Here is a 5,796-nt window from a genome sequence, read left to right as displayed (position 1 = left end):
CTAGAATTTTTGATGTTTACGTGGCTTGATTTTTTTCCCTTATTTGTTTGAGGTGAGGTCTCATGGAGCCCAGGAACATCAAGAATCCATGTAGCTGAGGTTGGTCCTAGACTTTCCCTTCTCCTGCCTCCAGTTCCAGAGCCCTAGATTTCAAATATGCACCACCAAGTTTGTCTTTTCCACTATATTTTTTTAAGTTTTATTTTTTAATATTTCAGTATACATTATCATAGTCTTTCCATGTTGTCTATTTAGTTTTATTTATTTATTTATTTATTTATTTATTTATTTATTTATTTATTTATGTGAAGCCCTGAGCTATATTCCCCATTATTTTATTGCTTTCATCTCATTTTTGAGATAGGGACCTTTTTGCTCTGTAGATCAGGCTGATCTCACAAGAGCAACCCCCCTGCCTGATGCCAGTATTGCAGTCATGAGCCACCATACCCAGCTACAGCACTTGAACCTGAGGAACCAATCCCAGGGCTCCCAGTAAGGAACATGGCTTAGTTGCCTGCATCTTGCCACTCTCTTTGTCTTGATCGAGGCTCCACGGTGTTTACGCTGCAGGCATTAGAGGTAACTGGACGATTACATGTGATTCTGCCGCAGATCCAAATTCTTTCAGGATAGAAAGCTGAACAACAGCAACAAGTGAAATGAATAATCCAACAACATCTGTATCTCTCCAGGCTGCTGGAAAGCAATTAGCCGGCCGCCCTGCCCGGAGTGTCCTTGTGACGTGTTTACTGGGAAGAAGCAGCTGGAACAGAGTAAAATGTCAGATTTCAAAGTCTTCACCTGACATTCCGGGATGCTGAGGCTGCTGCATGCGTAGTGGGAAGTTTCAGCCTGAGGAGGGTGGTTGATGTCACTGTTGGAAGGAACCGTGAAGACTACAGAGAACTTCACTGAGGCCTGGAGCAGACAGGCTTTAAAGTCCCTCACAGTCAACACCGGAGAATTCCTTCTCCCTCAGCTCAGTCAGCACCAGGTCCAGAGAAGCTGGCTAGGATCTAGTCAGTTTGGGCATAGGGAAATTGTTATAGCCCATTAGGGTGGTACACAATGGGGACCACAACAATGGAGGTGGAGGTCAGAAGAGCAAGAGTTCAAGTTCATCTTCCACTACATTCTGAGTTCAAGGTCACCCTGGCCACAGATATTCTGTCTAAGCCCCTCACCACCAACACCAAAAAAAGAAGAAAGAAAGAGAAAGGAAGAAAAAAGAAAAAGAAAGAAAACGGAAACTGCTGTAGAAATCTATTGTGGAACAAACACGTAGGAAACAATCTGATATTTGACCCCTTACTTTCACTGTTCCTCGAGTTGTATGAACAAGTTCAGTGCACAGCTGAGCTGTACTGACATAACCATATAGGAATCCAGCAGTGTCAGAGCAGATCCAAAGGAGTAAACAAACATATAAGTGTAAATCAAATTCAACACCACCTATCTAACCCCAGCCCACCCCAGTGAGCTGATCAGGGACAGCTGGTCTAGAAGAACAAAGCACAGCCAAGGGTCTCTCCTTGGGAGAACAGGGGAGCAGCTTTGCAGGGAAGGCAGAGAATGGGAGGGTTTTACTTCATCTAGATTTAAAATGAATGGAGCCCAGTGTGATGGTGACCTCTAATCCTAGCACTCAGGAGGCAGAGGAAGGGGGATTACATCAAACTTGAGTTCCAACTGGATTACATAGAAAATTGAAGGCCAGCCTAGGCTACAGAGCAAGAACCTGTAAAAGAAAGAAAGGAAGGAAGGAAGGAAGGAAGGAAGGAAGGAAGGAAGGAAGGAAGGAGGGAGGGAGGGAGGGAGGGAGGGAGGGAGGGAGGAAGGGAAGGAAGGAGGGAAGGAGAAAGAGAAAGAAAAGAGAAAAAAGAAAGAAAAGAAAAGAAAGATCATCAAAGTTCAAATGAAATTGCAAATGACAAATGCATAAATGTCAATTATAAGACTAAAATGTAAACGTATAATAAAACAAATAAAAAGTGAGGCAGGTCCAATTATCATGTTAAAATAATGAGCAACTTTAAACTGATGCCTCATTACTGCACATGAATAGTTAAATAAGCCGCTTTAAAAAAAAAAAAAAAAAAAAAACCTCACTGCTTTCTCTGAAAATAGGAATTCATATAAGCCCAAGAGATTAGGGCATGAATTTATATGAGACTAATCACAGAGGAAATCAGTGACTTGAAATAACCTTTATGTTTTTATTAACATTTATCTATTTACACATTTTGTGTGTGTGTGTGCCTCGGGGCACACGTGGATGTGGGAGCACAGCTGAGGGATATCAGTCTACTCCTTCTGCCATATGGACTTCTGGGGTCTCAGATTCAAGTCATCAGGCTGGGCAGCCCGTGCTTTTATCCACTGAGCCATTTTGATAGCCTGAGTGACCTTTATTTATTATAACAGCAGTCAACAAGACACAGAGGATCTAGAAGCCTGAAAGGAACACTTCTGCCTCACGCTTCCTCGTTTTCCCACTGAAAAGCAACCGATACCTAAGCCTTCCTCAGACTTGAAGACCCTGAGGTAAAAAGGTCACCTCACCACTCAGCCAAAACCCAACACATCTCACACTGGCTGCTGTAGAGCACCTCTGTGTCTCTCCGGAAGGATCCAGACCATTTGCATAAAATCGAGGGGTAAAGCTGGGTTCTGCTCTGTTTCTGTAAGTCAATAGATCACCTTTGGGAGTAGCCATGAGGGCCAGTTGAGTTCCAAATTCTATTTCTGTTTAATAGAGAGGCTGAATGGTGCTGGAAGTGGTATTATATAATGACTGCATTTCTCGAACTCAAGTCATAAACTTAGACATGAATGTATGCCATTATATGTTGTATGGTGTTTTCATTAATATCAACAAGCTGTTTCTACAAGCCCATGCTATATTTATTCTTAAAGGGGGAAAATAACTCATATAAATGACTTGCTGTTATCAGGAGAGCTGTTGAACTGCTTACAGCTTCTGTCATGGGAATTCCAAACCTATAATCCACGGGCAGAAAACCCTCCTTTCTCAGGACCTGTCTGGTTGAATAGGAAAGTACTTGTAATGGCAAACTACACATTCAGTCTTCTCTCTCTCTCTCTCTCCCTCTCTCTCTTTCTCTCTCCCCTCCATCCTTCCCTCTCTTTCCCCTCCTCCCTCTGCCTCTCTCCTTTTTCTCATCTCTCTGTCTCTGTCTCTTCTTTGTTTCTCCATCTCTGTCTCTGTCCTCTCTCTCCTTCTCCTTCTCTCTCCCTCTCTCTGAGTCACCAGGCTCTTATGTAGCCCAGGCTGGTACTGACCTTTCTCATACAAAGGTCAACCTCAGATATACAAGAGGATATCCTTGAACTTCTCACCTTCACTCTACCAATTGGACTACAATCTCTTTTATTTTTAAAGTTAGTTAGTTAGTTAGTTAGTTAGTTAGTTAGTTAGTTAGTTAGTTAGTTAGTTAGTTAGTTGGTTAGTTGGTTAGTTGGTTACTTGATTAATGATACGTGTTTGTGTAACTGTGTGTGTACATACAAACACATATATGGTGATTGTGTCTGTGCACATGAATAAACGCAAAAAGAGGTCTTCGGGTGACTCCTCTATCCCTCTCCACTTGTTCTGATGAGGCAGGCCCTTTCCTAGATTTTGGGTCTGAAATTTGCTCTGCTATAATGGAAGCCAGCAAGACCAGATGATTCTTACACATACACACACACACACACACACACACACACACACACACACATACAAACATAAACACACCTACCTCAGAGATGGGGTTATAGGCATGTGCAAGACACCCAGCTTTTTACAAGGATATTGAGTTCTGAACTCCAGTTTTCATGATTTAGAACAACTGTGTTTAACTGCTGAGCCATCTTGCCAGCCTTTTATTTCTTGCTTTTTGAGGGTTTTATTCTTGTTTTTTGTTTTGAGGTAAGAGCTCGTGCATCCCAGACAGGCCTTAATCTTTATATAAGCTTTGAAAGATTTTATTTTTAATTTTAGTTTTAATTTTAATTTAACTTATTATCAGTGTGTGCCTATGAAGAGTACATCTGAGCACAGGCTCACGAATGCCACAGTAAGAATGTAGAAGTCAGAGGACAACTTTCAGGAGTCAGTTCTCTCATTTCACCATGGGTTCCAGAGATGGAACTTGAGTTGACAGGGGCTTGGGAATCCAACTCATTAGGCTTGGACTGAGTCATTTCATCAGCATTTTTTTTCTTACTGTTTGTTTTGGTTCATTTTAATTTAGCTGGCCTGTATCTCTTGAGTTTGTGTGTGTGTGTGTGTGTGTGTGTGTGTACATGTACATCTGTGTGCAGCTCATGTGCTTAAGCACATGCACAAAGACTAGAAGAGGCAATCATGTGTCCTCATCTATATCTCTCTGACTATTTCTATGAGGCAGAGTCTCTCCCTGAACACCAGTACATGGAATGGCTCCACCCACACTTAGAGCAGGTTTCCTGAGTGCCAAACTTTCATCCTCATGGTAGTACAGCAATTCTTGACTACTGAGCCATCTCTCCATCCTTGTTTTAAAGGCTTTAAGCTACCTCTTTGCTGTTTCCTGGGCTCCTTTTACTATCTCATTTGGCTCCCTTATTTTTTCCTGTGACACCTACCAATCCCATTCCAAATACTTGAATTTAATGCCTACAAATCGAAAAAAAAGGGCTCTAGTTCCAGCTTACTGCCACCTTCTGCTGCCTTTTACCTTGACCTATGTTCTTTGATGAGAACAAGAAACAGGAAAACTTTGCTGTAATGCTTATGTTAATTATCATAAACAAAGAAAAACAAAAATATTCAAATTTTAAAGAAAGTGTGTAAAAGGAAAAACTGAAATATCCTAGAGTGTAATTATTCATTTGCGTATTTTTTTCCATATGTTAAGCAAAAAAATACACAATCCTAGAATATTCTTTCTTGATTTAAAAATGTAGTATTCTTGTCTGACAAACAGTATAAATTCCATGGAGCAGATTTGGGGTGGAGTGTTGAGACAAGGTTTCTCTGTATAACATTTGCTGTCCTGGACTCTCTTTATAGATCAGGCTGGGCTTGAATCCTCAGAGATCTGCCTGCCTCTCCTGCCTCTGCCGCTGCCTCTTTGCCTCTGCTTCTGCCTCTCTGCCTCTGCCTCTGCCTCTGGAGTGATGGGATAAAGGCATGTGCCACCACACCAGCTCATGGCATAGATTTTTTTTTTTTTCAGTTTTTCAAAACAGGGTTTTTCTGTTTAGCCTTGGCTGTCCTAGACTCTCTTTGTAGACCAGGCTGACCCTGAACTCTCAGAAATCCACTTTCCTCTGCCTCTCTGAGTGCTGGGATTACAGGCATGTGCCACTGTGCCCAGCTCATAGTACAGATTTTGACTGTGTCTTTTCTGATGTTTCTAGAGACTAAATAGTGCCCAGAAAAAAGTAGTAAAGATCTCCTGAATGAACGGACATGACCTTTCTCCTGTCAGGATGACTTAGACATTTCACAAGGCCAGAAATGTGGTTCATTCTATTGTCCCAGTACCAGAGTGCCTGCACATTGCAGCCACTTAGATGTATTTGTTGCCAGGCATGGTAGCCACTGCACTCAAAAGGAAGGCAGGAAGATTAGAAGTTCAAGGGCAGCCTGTGATATATGAGACCTTATCTCAAAAAAAGCAAAAAAAGCAAAAGCTCTCAGTAAAGCTGCCTAGTTCTTTTTAACCATATCTATACTGTGTGTACCGGTTACTTTCCCAGATGCTATGACAAAATAGCCAACGAAAGCCTCTTTAAAGGGGA

The sequence above is a fragment of the Psammomys obesus genome, unplaced genomic scaffold (assembly GCF_907164565.1).
Source record: "Psammomys obesus unplaced genomic scaffold, mPsaObe1.curated_primary_1811, whole genome shotgun sequence".
Classification (NCBI taxonomy): domain Eukaryota; kingdom Metazoa; phylum Chordata; class Mammalia; order Rodentia; family Muridae; genus Psammomys; species Psammomys obesus.
This window is presented reverse-complemented; position numbering follows the sequence as displayed.